Below are 16,952 nucleotides of genomic sequence, written 5' to 3'. Positions count from 1 at the left end.
TGCATGTAAAGAGTCAACCGACCTTGTGACAATTTGAAATAGTAGACAAAGCATCTCAGAAATAAGCTCAGAATTATGTAGCTTGAGTCATGCACAATTTCCTATGGTGTCAAATAAAATGAATATGAAGTACATCCTTAATAAGCAGAAACAAAAACTGATAGCCCTTACAAAGGCAGAATTCTCTTAAGGAGATGTATAGATCTCTCTCTCATATATGTATGTATGTATATATATTTATACACACATATATATATGAGAAAAAAATCTATCAATATAGTTCTTCTATTTAAAGGAAACTGATGGTTTAAGTAAACTATATTTATATATCCATCAATGCTCTTTATAAAGATCTTTAGCAGGGAAACTCTTGCACTTGTTAATCAGTTGTGGCACTTGGTATTGATGCCTAAACCATGCCATGGGTTGGATGGGTGGGGAGAACAGCAAATCTGTTTGTTTTTAGCTAGTAAATTTTTATGAAGTCTCCAAAACGAACTAGCTCTGTGTTTGGGGTTGATATAACTCAGGGTTTGTATAATTGAATATGGGATACATGAAATATTACAGAGAAAAATGAAAAATGTGTTACTCGATTAAAGAGAGATTCATATGGGTTGCAGTCAAAGAAACCTTTATGAGACAGCACTTGACTTGGGTCTTAAAAGTGAACAGATACAAGTGGAGGAAAGAGGCATTCTATGAAGAACAACATATAAACACAGAGCTAGGAATAAACATCGATTGTATGGGGGACACTTTCCTTAGTTATTGCTCTGTAACAAATCACCTCCCAACTTAAAACAAAGGCCATTTGCAATTGCCTATTATTCCTAGGTTGGCTGGGTGGTTCTGCTGGTGTGGGCTTGGCTCAGTGTATCTTAATTGGGCTTACTGTCAGTTGGACTATAGTCAACTAGGTCAGCTGGGGACTGGCTGGTCTAGAATAACTCACTTATATGTTAGGCTTGCTGGTTGGTTTGTCAGCTGGCTCTTGGCTGAAGTGCCCAAGCTTGTCTCCACAGTCTTTAATGCTCTAGCTGACTACTGTGTGTTTTTTTCTCATTTGGCAGGGGCAGGGACATAAGAGAGCAAGAGCAGAAGCATGCCAAGGCCTCTAGATGTGAACCTGGCACTCTGTCATTTTTGCCACATTATTTTGGTCAGTGCATATCACAAAGCCTGGTTAAAGTGGTAGGGAATTAGATTCCATTTCTCAATGGAAGGAGCTGCAAAGTCACATTGCCCATGGTGTAGACTTCAGGGAGCAGCCATTTTTACAAATAATCTTCCACATGGGCCAAACTCACTGAAGTACAGAAGTTGTGGGCCAGGGGGTGGGGGGTGGGGGTGGGGTGGAACATGAGAATATCTTTTTAGGAAGATTGTGTTGGCAAGAACTCACACTCAAACACGAGAAGTCATGAAAGAGATTGAAGGAGATAGGGGGCTGAGTCAGTAACTCTAATAAAAGATATAATGGTCATGTCTTAGTCCATTTGGGCAGCTATAACAAAATATCACAGACTAGGTGGCTTATAAACAATAGAAATGTCTTTCTCACAGTTCTGGAGACTGGGAAGTCTAAGAAGCCTTAAGGCGCTAGCATGGTTGCATTCTGGTGAAGGGACTCTTCCTGGTTTATAGCTGGCACCTTCTCTCCATGTCCTCATATGGTAGAAGGAGCTAGAAAGTTCTGTGGCGACTCTATTATCAGGGCATGAATCCTATTCATAAGGGCTCCACCCTTAAGACCTGAATATCTCCCAAAGGCCGCACCATCTAATACCATCTTTTGGAGGTTAAGATTTCAACATATGACTTTTGGAGCAACACAGACATTTGGCTCATAGCAGGTCAAATCAAGGATAGAGGCAGTATCATAAAGATTTTTGTTTTGTTGGAAGTAGCTGCTAAATACATGGTTTCATCCCTTTGAAAATATTTTGGGACATTTTTGAGTTGGTCCTGACTCACAGCTGTGTTTCTCAACTGTGTCTTCTGCTGCTCATGTATTTGGGCTGCGGCCTGTCCTTGGACTCTGGCAGGTCAAAAGTATATAGCATGTGCTGACTCCCCAAAATAGTAGCAGATTCAGCAAATCTGCTGGTGTGAGCACTTCAGGTGCACGTTCATCAGCATTCAGCTGTTTGACAACCGAAAGATTTTTTTTATGGTGCTTGCACTCTCTTGAGCTGAAGAAGTTTCCCAGAAGATCTGAAACAAATTCCAATCTTGGTTTCCCAGCTCCTGTTTGCAGCCTCAAATATGCTTCCTTTAAAACTGGATCTGTTCAGAGCCTTCCATCATTCTTGTCTTGATGGGACCGTCCCAACATGAGATCATCAACTATGACCTGCCAAACATCATTACATGTTCACCTGAACTCTGATTAGAGCAGGGATAATATTCCTTCTAGCAACTCTAGACATCATGTCAGGTTTAAAAGAAGTGTGTTTATAAGTATTCTACATTTGCTTGACAGCTAACTACCATAAATACACAAAATAAGACAAACGCCATACTGATTTTTAAATATACTTCATTGCTCTAGAAAGTCTGAGAGAAAAATACAATAATTGAGTTAGGTCTGGAAGAAACCTGAAGAGGTCAGTCTGAGAATTCTTGCCTTAGGAGAGAAAAATCATTTAATACCAAGTAAAGATTTCAGATACTCATCATACTTCCCAAATTGATTAAAAAATTTATTGCTTTAATAACTCAAAAGTTCAACTGTTATTACCTAACGTGATACAAATATCCCCTGCTTTTCGAAAGTTTATGTCACTTTGCTTTTATAGAAGACCTACATGCGTGTGTTTTTGTTAATGGAAAGAAATCTGAAGAGGATTTTTGCTTTTACAAAAAAAAGGTGAAAAGTGAAAATAGCTTTCAGCATTTGTTTTGGAGTGAGCCTTAATACAGACAACATTCACTCTTTCTAGCGAGAGGGGCACCACGGAACTCCTTCCCCAGGAACTGCGCTCAGCATCCAGCCACCATAGCTTTGAACTGTGTCTGTGAGCATCTGTGCTTCATCTCAATTTATTTTGTGCATCCGTTAGCAAGATGTGTCGCAAGGTATCAGAAAAGCCTAAGAGAGGTTATTTTTTGAGTCTCAGAATGCTCAAAATTTTTCCATATAAATTAATGGTAATTACTTCCTTCCTTGAGTCCATTTTAGATGACGAAACGTTTTCTGGGAAGGCTCTACTTTTGGATAGTGAGGCAAACCTGTACTTTTTTCAAATGGCCACAGGTTTTGTTCTAATGATTTTTGCTTTCCCAAAGACTTGTTAATCTTCTATGCAAAGATTTAATTGCTTCCTATGAAGGAAAGAGGAGAGGATGAAAGTGCCTGGTGTGGAGCTCCAGAAAAACAAAGCATTTATCTCTATTTCTGTCTGCTGAGATGTTTTAAGGTTAATAATTGGGAATTGCTCATTTTAAAGCCACATTGCATTAAAAAAAGACACATGCTTCCTGCTGATAGGATTTTTCAGACTGCCTAGGATTTATTATAATTTTATGAGAGAAAAATCTTAATAGCTCAGCGATCAAATACATTACAAAATAATTTTAGAAAACCTAAGTATTTATAATTTTTCTAATTGTTCCTTGTAAATTTCACTTTCCCCTCTTGTACAGTTATGTTATCAGGATTTGGAATTTTAAATTGCAGCTTTCATTCATTTTACAACACTATGATGAACGTTTTATCTTCCCTGGGAATTATTATTTCCAGAGGTAATAAGAATAGTCATCTGTTACATGGTCTGCATTTCTTGAGTTGTTTTCTATGCTTTTTGTTGTCAGCCTAGCAAAATTAATTAAATTCCCTAAATTCTAGAGAATATTATTAGATATCAATTAAGCATTCAGAAATGGGTATTTTACATACTAGTCTATAGACTAATTTTGAAAGAAAGTAAACCCATCTAGATTCATATATTTTAATGCTTAGTCTTCATTATACATCCTAAAATCTATTAATGTTGTCTTTACTTTTGTAGGAATCTAGTAGAAAGTCATTTACATCTATTTTGAATAAAATATTAGCAGACCTTAAGCATTATTTTCCTATTTCCTTATCTACACTTTCAAGTAGGTCTAAGTATGTGCATACCCTCAAAAAAATAATAGAGCCTTGAAAAGGAAAATCATGCACTCAGAACAGATTGGTTGCCAGTTCTAAATGCCTGACTGGATGCCCATTTATTATTATCAATATCTTTTTAAACTTATTTTTTGAAATAATTTTCAAAAAATCCATATGCACACAGTGTAACCATAAAGACAATAGTTCCCTTTCCCACTTCTTCTCAGCCCCCAGTCTTACTTGATAAAATTGTTGACTTCAAACTCAGTTCTTTTGAAAATGGTGGCAGATGGTATTTCCCAGCCTCCCTTGAAGTGAGTTGCGTCAAGTTTTGAGGTAGGCCAACAGAATATGAGCAAACGTGATATAAGCCACTTCCAGGCCTGTCAAAAATCTCCCATGAACCATTTTCAACTTCTCACTGAATGGAGATGACTCCAGGACCTGGGGTTCTTGAGCCACTGCTATTTGATGTGGCTGGCTGCTATACTGTTTTCATGTGGTCTTTCAGGTCTTTCTTACTCCACCAAAAAGACCAAGCCATCCCCCAACAGGTGAATTTTTGCCTCCACTATTATGTAAGAAAACACAAAACTGGTTTTTTAAAAACTTTCATCAGATTTAATGAAATGTTGTCCCAGATTAAGTACCGCGTGTCTTAAATCTAGCTGAAAAATGGTAGAGGTCTGCTTTATGAAGTTAGTTTTTAAAAGTCTTGGTAATCATGATGGTTTCACTGAGATCCCAGGGAACACTACACACTTACAGTTGAATTAGTTGCTATTGCTAGGTGCAAATCCATACTGCAAATAGTCTTACTCATCATTTCTACTTATTTCTAACCAATGGGTCAGATCTTGGAATCGTTTTGACATCACAGTGTGGTTCTCAAGAGCTCACCCTGGGTGCAGAAGCATTCTCATGACCACTGAAATGTTCACTTGCATTTATATTCCCAATATTATTTCTAGTCAGTGGTTTGGGCATAGGAGTCCTTTGAAGCCGCTTGTTCATTTTATGAAGATTGGTTGACATTAGATTATGTAATCCAGATATCCACTGAACAATACAACCGCAGTATATGGCTATAGGTTGAAATCTGACTTAGAATAAAGGGTGTACTGTCAATGCCTCCAAGTGATAGAATGCCTTCCTTTCCTTCAGGACACCTTAGATATTAGACATGCCAACTCTCTAGCAGACAGAGTGAATGAAGGAGCCAGAGTTAATCTGTGTATTACTGTAGCAAAGTTTAATTTCCTACTTTTTTGATAAGGACTATAAATATAAGTCATAACATTTTCTTCCCTCACTCCAAAGGAACGTTTCCACATCCACTCTAAAGACTAGTGTACTCTTCCATGGACGAACAGAATCAGCATCATCCGGGGCCCCATTAGAAAGGTAGCATCTTAGGGCCCTTTCCAAACCTAACACATCAGAATGTGCATTTTAAAAACATCCCAGGGGAATCAAACATGCATTAAAGTTTGAGAACCACTACCTCGGGTGGTAAAACCTGGAAGCTGGCATTCTGAACCAAGAGTACAACCAAGATATACCTTGCTTTGTGCCGGCTTCCATTTAATGCCCTTGCTTTCAGTTTGCTGCCTCCCCTCATCAGTGGCTCTAGCTAGTGTCCTCCAAGGGCCCAGCTTTACCTGGTCAATTTCTTCTGGAATGCAATTTTTCTAGAGGCACCATGGTTTTTTCCAAGCCTCAGCATCTCTTTCAGATTCTTTTCCCTCTGCCTGAAATTTCTCTCCCCATCCTTCTTTCCTTGAAAGGTTTTTCCTTCTAAGACCCACTTCAACTGGCATGCTCTTGGGAACATTTTCTCTGGCCTACCACCCTCTCTGTCTTTCTACTGCCACAGACCCACAGAACAACACAAATGCATCTTTGAGGCCACACATATCCCCCCATGCTTGCCCTCCACTTTTCATAGGCGTTGGCCATTGCTACCTTATCCCTCTCTTCAACTGAGCTGTAAGAACTTAACGTCCTTTGCTCCCCCAATACTTAGCATAAAGCCCAAGATAGACAGGAGGTCCTTAATAAATATCTGTCAAATAACTATGTCTGAACTGAACTGGAATTTTTAGCAGCTCTCTTACCTATAGTGAAAACACACGTACCCTACAGAAGTATCTTCGGTGATGCCCCAATAGTGTAGCTAATTACCTCAGGCTTCATCTACTCTGAGTGGAATTTCTATTCCTCCTGGTTTCTGACCTGTGGCTTTAAGTCTGGACTTCACCTCCTATCTTGGACTTCTCAGAATGCAATTAGTTGGATTGCCTGCCTAACTTTCTCTTTTGTATTGACCCTGAGGGATGATTCTTGACACAAGTTCAGCACTAGATAGCACATTGTGAGCTCATCCTCCCTTAGCCCATATCCTGCTAAATTCTGGCTTAAGAGTTCAGTTAGAATGAATGGATGAGTTACATTCAGAAAAAGCTATACCGTGCAAATAGGTTGTTGGGTTTTGTTTCATTTTGTATTATTTTGATGTGTGCAGTTTGTTTTCTCATTGTTTTTGCCAGAAAGAATAGAGTATTTATGTAACCTTGTGTTCTTTAGAAAAGCATGTTTATAGTGCATGGGAAACTGTCGTTCATTCCCTCCTCGTCATCCTACCAGGCCACATGTGTGTGATAGAATTTTTTTTCCACAGGCTTTTTATGGGATTATTTGAAATGAATCTGAGATTTTTGTTTTATTGCAGTTGGAATATCACAAGTTGACCCTAAAGTTCCTATTCTCAAACTGAGATGATTATGTGAAGAGAATTTGCCATTTTCAATATGGTCTACTAATTTCCAAATCAGTAACCTATTTCTCCTGTAGTCATAAATGCTAAAAATTTATTAGTTTAAATTAGCCTTTATGTCTAAAGTTTACATTTTTATATTTACAATTATTCAACACAAATAATAACTGAATGCGTTAGTGAATCGAAAAGTGGTATAAGAGACTACCCAGACTGACACCCCCCCCCTTTTTTTTTTGAGACAATGGTCAATCCACAGAGTTGTTTAAAAAAAAAAAAAAAGTGCAGAGAGGTCCTGGGTATCCTTTATCCATTTTCCCCCAAAGGTAACATCTTACAAAACTGAAATTCAAATTCAATGTCAGGATCAGGATATTAACATTGATACAGTCAAGTTAATGAACACTTCCATCATAGTCAGCATATTTCATGTTGCTTTCAAAGCCGCACCACTTCCCTCCCTAACTCCTGCACTCCCTAACTCCTAGCGGCAATTAATCTGTTCTTCATTTCTATGATGTTGTCATTTCAATAAAGCTACAGAAATCTAACCTCTTGAGATTGGCTTTTTTTCCACTTAGCACAATTCTCTGGAGAATCACCCAGTTGTTGTAGATCAATAGCTTGTTCCTTTGTATTCCTGAACATTCCTTTGTATTCCTTTGTATTCTGTGCTATGGCTGGCCCACAGTTGTCTACTCCCTCACTCACTGAAGGATGTCTGGATTGTTTCCAGCTTTTGCCTATCATGAAGAAAGCTACGATCTGTTCTTGGGTACAGGTTTTTTGCGTAACCGTAAGTTTTCATTGCCCTGGGGTAAATGCCCAGGAGTGTAATTGTTGGGTCATGTGGTAACTGCATATTTATTTTATTCTTTTAAGAAACTGCCAAGCTGTTTTCCAGAGTGAATGTACCATTTTACATTCCCACCAGTAACATATGAGTGATTCAATTTCTCCACATCCTCACCAATGTTTGGTGGTGTCACTTTTCAGTATCTCAGCCATTCTAATAGACATACAGTGATATCTAATTGCAGTTTTAATTTGCATTTCTCTAAAGGCTAATACTGTTGGACATTTTTTCATGTGCTTATTTGCCACTTTATATCCTCTTTGGTGAACTGTCTCTTTGTGTCTTTTGTCAATTTTCTAATAGGATTGTTTGTTTTCATCTGTTTTGAGATTTCTTTTTCTGTTCTAAATACTAGCCCTTTGTCAGGTGATCTACAAATATTTTCTGCCAGCCTGTAATTAATTAGTCCTTTCATTTTCTTAACAGGGTCCTTCATGAAGCAAACATTTAAAAAAAATTTTTTTTAAGATTTTATTTATTTATTTGACAGGTAGAGATCACAAGTAGGCAGAGAGGCAGGCAGAGAGAGAGGGGGAAGCAGGCTCCCTGCTGAACAGAAAGCCTGATGTGGGGCTCGAGCCCAGGACCCTGAGATCATGACCTGAGCCGAGGACAGAGCCTTAACCCACTGAGCCACCCAGCGCTACTAAAAAATTATAAAGTCCAATTTATCAATTTTTCCTTTTATGGATATTTTTCGTATCAGGTCAAAGAAGTCTTTGCTTAGCTCCCATTATAGAAGATTTTCCTAAAAGTTTTATAATTTTTAACATTTATGCCTGTTATCCATTTTGAGCTAATTTTTTAAAATAAGGTGTGAGACTTAGGTCAAGTATATTTTGTTTTGTTTTGTTTTAAATCTAAGATTTCCAATTCCCATAGGACTATTTGTTGAATGGACTAGTTTTCTCCCACACTTGCACCTTTGTCAAAAATCTATTGGGCATATTTGTATGGGTGTATTTCTAGGTTCTTTATTCTGTTCCACTGATCTGTGTGTCTATCCCTCTATCAATACCATAGTCTCAATTAATATATCTACGTCATACATCTGTAAACAAGGTAGACTGTTTCCTCCCATTTTATTCTCTTTTCAAAATTGTTTTAGCTATTCTAGTTCCTTTGCCTTTTCATATAAAATTTAGAATAATCTTATATATATCAATAACAAACATTGGAATTTTTACAGAAATTGTGTCAAACTTGTATATCAATTTTGAGAGAATTGATGTCTTTATGTTAACTCTTCTAACTCATGAATAACTGTATTTCAATCCATTTATTTAGATCTTATATCAGCATTGTATAGTTTTTGTATACAATCCTGTACATGTCTTGTTAGATTTACACACACACACACAGAGCTTATGTACAGGTGTTGTGTTTTCAATTTTAGTGTCCATATGTTCTTTGCTAGTATATGGAAATGTAATTAATTTTTGTGTGTAAATCTTGCATTCTGCCACACTGCTGAATTCACTTGGTTCTAAGAGATTTTTAGCAAATTTTGAAATTTTCTACATAGACAATTATATCTTCTGTAATAGAATACATAGTTCTATTTCTTTTTTTCTGAGCTATATGCCTTTTATTTTTTATTTATTTATTTATTTTTTGTCTTATCACACTGGCTACAAATTCCAGGACTACACTGAATAATGTTGGTAAAGGCAGACATCCTTGTAATGTGCCATTTAGTATGTTAGTTGTAGGGATTTTTTTGTAGATGTTCTTTATCAAGTTGTGTAAATTCCCCTCTACTCTTATTTTTCATGAATGGTTATTGAATTTTGTCCAAGGAATGCTCTGTATTGATTGATTTCATGTTATTTTTTTCTTCAATACAGTAAATTATATCAAATTGATTACATGGAATAATTTTCAAATAGTGAACTAGTATTACATCTCTGGAATGAATCTCACGTGTGCATGGTATAATAATTCTGTTTTATATATTGCTGAATTCTATTTGCTAATACTTTATTAAAGATTTTACATTTATATTCATGAAGGATATTGGTGTGTAGTTTTCTTGTTTCGTGCTATCTTCATCTGGTTTTGATATCTGAAAAATATTAGCTTCATAAAATGAATTAGGAAGTGCTCTTTGTTCTTTTATTTTCCAGAAGAGATCATGTGTAGAATTGGTGTTAATTCTTTAAACATTTGGTAGAATTCTCCATAGCACCACTTAGGAGTAGAGAATTATTTTGGGGTAGTGTTTAAAATTATGAATTCATTTTTTTAAATAGTTACAGAACTATTCAAATGATCTATTTCATATTAGGTGAATTGTGGTAATTTGTGTTTTTTGAGGAATTGGTTCATTTCTTCTAAGTTGCCAAATTTGTGTGTATACCTATTTTTATTAATAATAATAATTATTATTAATATCATTTGATGTCTGCAGTTTTCTTAGTGATAGCCTCTGTTTGATTCCTGATATTGATAATCTGTCTTCTCTTTTCTTTGCCATACAGGAAATCTATCAAAGTTATTATCTTTTCAAAGAACCAGATCTTTGAAATTGAGAAAATAATCCCATTTTCAAATTACACCAAAATAAAATACCTATGGATAAACTTATCCAGGACATGAAAGAGCTGTACTCTAAAAACTATAAAACACTGATGAAGGAAATTGAAGAATGACATAAACAAATGGAAAGATATTCCATGCTTATGGATTGGAAGAACCAATAATGTTAAAATGTCTACACTACCCAAAACAATCTACAGATTTAATGCAATCTCTATCAAAACCCCAACAATATTTTTCACAGAACCAGAACAAAGTATATTAAAATTTATATGGAACCACAAAAGACCCCAAATAGCTGAAGCCATCTTGAGAAAGAACAAAGCTGGAGGTATCACAATCCCAGGTTTCAGGAAACCCAACAAAGCTGTAGCAATCAAAAATATAAGGTACTGGCACAAAACTAGATGCATAGAACAATAAAACAGGATAGCACAGAAATAAACCCATACTTACATGGTCATGCCATCTATGAAAAGGCAGGACTATACAATGGGGAAAAGACAGCCTTTTCAAATAAATTGTGCTGGGAAAACTGGATAGCTACATGCAAAAGAATAAAACTGGACCACTTTCTTACACCATTCACAAAAATAAACTCAAAATGTGAGACTTGAAACTATAAGACTCCTATAGAAAATAAAGGCTGCAATCTCTTGGACATCACCATTAGCAACGTATCTATGGATATATCTCCTCAGGCTAGAAAAATAAAAGCAAAAACAAACTATTGGGACTACTTCAAACAAAAAGCTTTCTCACAGAAAAAATAAATCAACAAAACAAAAAATCAACTCACTGAATGAAGATATTTGCAAATGATATATCCAATAAGGGGTTAACACTCAAACTATATAAAGATCTTGCATACAATTCACCACACAAAAACCCCTCAGTTTGACCAAAAAATGGGCAGAGGTTCTGAATGGACATTTTTCTAAAGAAGATATACACATGGCCAACAGACACATGAAAAGATACACAACATCACTCAACATCAGGAAAATGCAAATCAAAACCACAATGAGATATTACCTTACATCTGTCAGATGGCTAAAAGACAAGAAATAACAAGTATTGGTGGGGATGTGGAGAAAAAGGATCCCTCCTGCACTGTTGGTTGGAATGCAAGTTGGTACAGCCTTTATGGAAAACAGTATAGAGGTTCCTCAAAAGATTAAAAATAGAAATACTGTATGATCCAGTAATTCCACCACTGGGTATTTACCCAAAGAAAATGAAAATGCAATTTGAAAAGATGTATGCACACCTGTTTGTTGCAGTATTATGATAGCCTAGATATGAAAGCGACCTAAGTGTTCTTTGAAAAATGAATGGATAAGGAAGATGTGGTACATACACACACACACACACACACACACACACACACACAGGAATATTACTCAACTATGAAAATGAATGAAACCTTGCCATTTGCAACAATATGAATGAACCTAGAGGATACATTGTTAAGTGAAATAAGTCATTCAAAAAAAGACGAATATGATTCCATTCATGTGTGGAATATAAGAAACAAAATAAATGAACAAAGAAAAAAAAGAGAGAGACCAAAAAAACTTAAATGCAGAGAACAAACCTGGTTACCAGAGGGGAGGTAGGTGGGGGAAAGGGTGAAATAGGTAAAAAGGATTAAGAGTACGCTTACTTTGTTGGATCAGTAGTGGGTCCAGAATTCCCAAATACAAGCAGCCTAGAGGCAGCAATGTGAATTCAAGGAAGGCCAGAGGACTTATAGCGATAGCCTAGCAAATACTCTGTTTTTACTGAATTATCTGTTATTAGAGGTAGACGGACGGCGAGTGGAAATAGGTGCTAAATCACGTCAAACCATCCAAACACCACCTGCCTTGTATTAAACTACAAAGGTAGCAATATGTTGATCTGGTAACCTCCGTCGGTTTTAATTAGCGATTTAGGATGGAGATGGGGTATTTTATGGAATATAAATCTCAGGCTATTTGGTATTGGAGGATTAGAGAAGGCCTTAATAAATTTGCTTGTCTCCCCCCGCCCCCACTGTTGGCATTAGGCACACGTTAATATCCACATAAAAGCAGAGTCTGTCATCTCAGAGTTCCACTTATCCTTGCATCAGTCTCAAGTATCAAAATTGATTTTTTTAAATGTTCATTTGAAAGACAGCACAGATAAGATTCAAGGATGCTTGCTCTTAGAGAAGGATTATTTATTAAGGGAAAGACTTGTCCTTTGAAAATTATCATAATTATCACTAAGAACCCAATTCTATATTTCTTATTAAGGCAAAATCCCTATTGAGGCAAACACAAGAAGGATGTTGATTGCAGTGGGATATCTGTCTGAATAGAGCTAAGTAATCAGCTTTGAAATGTCACTCAAAGGAATCAGCAGGGCGGAGGCTATTCCCTAGCAGGTCACAATGCTTTTGGTTTTGGGGTTTTATTTTTGTTTTTGTTTTTGGAAATGCCTCGGGTTTGATATAATCCTTGCATAGATAATTATTCTGGATAACTCCAGAAGCAATATTCAGGACTTGAGGAAAAATGATATTAGAACAGAGAAAATGGCATAGAAATGCAAGGAACCATATCAACTCATTGAATGTTGACAATCACTGAATCATATATTGTCAGAGCGAAAGTTGTTTGGTCCCAGACCACCCTGGTGTATAGTTCTACTGTAGAGTCACTTTGCCATGATTTTTTCTGTCTCATGCTAGGAAAACTGGAGATGTGCTCAGGCAGCCCCCTTCAGTCTCTGTCTGCTGACTTCCCTGTCTTCATTGTAGGGCTTAACTCTGTTCCTTGGGGCCATGCAAGTGTTTTGTAAGTAAATCATGAGAATGCAATTTAGCTTAAATCATTTGAAAACATTAAAAACCTCAATAAAATAGGCACTTGACATTTTGAAGACTACATTCCAAAACCTTTCATATTCTCCAGACATGGAAATATTGCTATAGGTCACAATTTCTTCCCTAAACTGTTATTAAGTCCTGAAGTAGCAAACTATGGCCACTGAATTTCCAGATACTAAGCCATTGACTAGTTTTACTCACTCACCAAGAATTTTGTAGAAAACCTTACTTCTATAATGGCCCTCAGTTATTTATTTATTTATTTCTTCATTTGTTTTACAAATATTGAAAGTCTAGTAAGTGACAGGTATTAAACTAAGCTCTTCAGATAATAAAACAAATATTATCCCTCTTCTTAAGGTATTAGCAGTCTAGTAGAAGGGTGGTCAATAGACAAGTAAATAAAAAAACATTAAATGCAAATTATGATGAGTGCTTTGAAGGAAACAGATAAGGTAGAGTGCTACATGGTAAATCGTACGGGCAAGCTTACTCAGAACCAGTAGGCAGGGAGGATCTCACTGAGGGCGTGGCATTAGAGCTGAGAATTCAAAGGATCGCTTACATAAAAAGCAGGGAAAAGGGTACTTCCAGAGGAAAAGCATGTTTAAAGTCTCAGACACTGGAAAAAGCATGGGACATTTAAGGGGTTGAAAGAAGGTCAGTATGGTTGGAGGGAAGTCAGAAACACAGAAGCACAGGAGATGGGTAAATTTTGCCAAGCAAGGGCCAGATCACGTGGGATCCTTATGGACCACTTGCCTTAGTGCATTTGGGTCACTATAGTGGAATACCAGAGACTGGCTCTAGAGGGAGGGAAGTCCAGTATCAAGGTGCCGGGGGATTCAATGTTTAGTGAGGGTCATTGATAGTTGTCTTTTTGTCATGTCTTCACATGGCAAAAGGGAGTGTGGAAGCTGTTCGGGGTTTCTCTTATAAAAGCACTAATCACATTCACAAGGGCTCTACCCTCATGACCTAATCACCTCCCAAAGAACCCATCTCCTAATACCATCACCTTGGGGGTTAGGATTTCATCATACGAATTTGGGGGGAGGGCCACCAACATTCAGTCTGTAACACCATTGTAAGGAGTTCTGATTTTATTCTTATGCAAAAGGGAGCCATTGAAAGGGTTTTAATAGAAAAGTGGCATGTTCATAGGTCAGGTCAAACTTGCAGTAACCCAGAGTAGCCATTTTGCAATAGGGTATAGAATCTGCCTGTTAATTCTAAGGAGAGGAAGCTGGTAACAATTTAGGATATAAAGATTATGCTGTTCTTGTTGCTGTTGTTGAAGAAACTGGTTATGGAAGTGACAGTAGCTGTCAGAGAAGCCAACAAAATTGTCTGTGTGAGATGGAGGCTTACATGGGAGTGCCAGTGGTAGAAATGAATGGTGGAAGAATCTGACAGGCTTTTTCCACGTCGAAGTGACAGAGAGGGGCATCTAGGTGGCTCAGTTAGGCCGCCGACTCTTGGTTTCAGCTCAGGTCATGATCTCATGGGTTGTGGGATCAAACCCTGTGTGGGGCTCCATGCTCAGCAGGGAGTCCGAGATTCTCTCTTTCCCTCTCCCATTGCTCCTCCCCAATACTATTGCACACACTCTAAAATAAATAAAATTTTAAGAAAAAAAAAAAAAGAATTGACAGAGATGTGTTGCTATTGGGCAGCTAGAACGGGTGGATGGGATACGAACCGCTGAAGTGGAGAAGTCTGGGGAGGTATGGGTGGCAGACCACATCAGGAATGTAGTTCTGAACAGGCTTGCTGCACGCGGGATGCAGGCAGACACCTGAGAAGAGGTGACAGGCAAGCATCCGCAAACCGCAGCTCAGAGCATAGGGCAGGTGTTAGGGTGTCAGTTTGGTATTTAGGGCCCAGAGATACAATGTAAAGCCGTGGAAACTGAAGAGGTCATTCAGGAGCGGATGACAGGAGAAAAAAAGAAAGCTCAGGACTGAATTAGAGGTCAATGGTTAAAGGTCAAAGAGAGAAAGAGGGGCCTGCAAAGGAGAATGAAGAGGAATGGGCAAAGAGATGGCAAGTTAACTGAGAATAGAGCGTCTATGAAGCAGGGAGCTGAGGGGCAGAGGGGAAAGGGAAGGACGGAGTGGCTACCATCCTACACGCTGATGAGAGACCCGTTCCAGTCTTCCCAACAACAGAAATACATCTCATTTCAATTTGATGTTTATCACCTTAGTTATTTCACGTGTTCTCCCTACGTGCATGTTTTTCCTGCTCACCTGCAGAAATGACTACTGATATCTAAGTCAGGGACACTGTCAAATTCCCATCCTTTAAAGAAAAGCCTTTCATCTTTCTTCCTTTCTGAATTTTGATTCTCCCTGAACTCTCTGCATCACTTCTATAATTCTTTCTATTTTGCTAGCACATGCAGACACTATAATCTTCAAAAGTCTCCACTTCCCAAATGTAAAATCTATTTTGAATGCAGTTTATCCTCTTTTGAAAACTATCCATGTTCATTTAAAAACTTATTAGCTCTTCACCTTCAATGTATTTGAATCGCCATATTGTAGGAGCCCTGGAATATTAAGCTTATCAGAAAGTTAGGACAAGTTTTCCCTAGAGGATGGAGAAGTAGTTTTAAATTCAAAGCGGGAAAAAAAAAATTCCATATCTTAAAATAGAAGCAAATTTTTTCTCTGTTTCACATTCTCTCAAGATATCCGCAATCCTTTTTAAACTCTCTATTTATTATTAAATACAAGCAATTTAGCTCCTTTGTGAGGTTATGCAAATAACTCATCCAGAATTAGCATTTAACATGCAGTTCTTATATCCACACAAATGTTTTGTATAAAGTTGTTTTAAAAAGATTCAAATCTTTATAATTAGGAAGGGAAAATATATTAATAGGAATAAAGGGATACCCTGTTAATCTCCCATATGTAAATTAGCTTATAATTTCCATCACTTACTTTAGAGGCAACAGAACAATGGAACTTTTATTCTTCAATATTGCGGTCTCTCTCCTTCTCCTGCTAGCAAGTATGTGCATATACATGTATATCTAAGGGAAAATGACAAGGAATGTTAAATGCTTTAGTTTTGTGGGAAGGAGACGGCTGGTAAGTTGTGAGTGGGATTGAAGTTGATATTCTGTGCTTTGACAGCCTAAGGGGTGAACTACAATGCAGACCCTCTTGGGTTCTCATTTCAACTGTTGTTTCTCCTTGTCCTCTTTGCTTTTCAGGCAGGAGACACCCTTGCCCACGTGACCCTTCCTCCCGTCTCTCTACCCGCTCCCCAATCTTCACGCAGAGGACATTGTAGAATGTATGAGGAAGTTGTTCACTCCTTTGAAGGACTTTCTTTTTTAGTCTCCAGCTTGGCCTTTGGAGAAAGGGATCATGCAGACAGGAGTGGACATTGGCCAACAGTAGAGCACTGGCTAACTTCCTCTGTCGCACACGCCTTCTGGCACTTGGCTTTTCTCTCTCAAGATTCTAGAAGTATGATGCACAGTCCTAGGAGTTTACGGTCATTAGATGAACTAGGATGGGGAAGGATTCAAAACCACGTTGGATACACAACCACGGAAAGGATTAGGTTACTGAACCTGGAAGCAGATAGGGGAGCTCTGGAGAGACTTTAAATACAAAACAGGCTTAAATACGTTCCCTATAGGGGCGGAGTGGTACAACTAGAAAAATGGGTGAATGCATAAGGGATACATATTTCTCCCTCAGCAAAAATCTAGGGAACTACCATGTGCCAGGCGAAAGCTGGCAGACTGGACACAGATGAAAATAAGCATTTATTCCCTGCAGCACCCGGGGGGGGGGGGGGGGGG

The sequence above is a fragment of the Lontra canadensis genome, unplaced genomic scaffold (assembly GCF_010015895.1).
Source record: "Lontra canadensis isolate GAN:19392208 unplaced genomic scaffold, GSC_riverotter_1.0 scaffold95, whole genome shotgun sequence".
Lineage (NCBI taxonomy): Eukaryota > Metazoa > Chordata > Mammalia > Carnivora > Mustelidae > Lontra > Lontra canadensis.
This window is presented reverse-complemented; position numbering follows the sequence as displayed.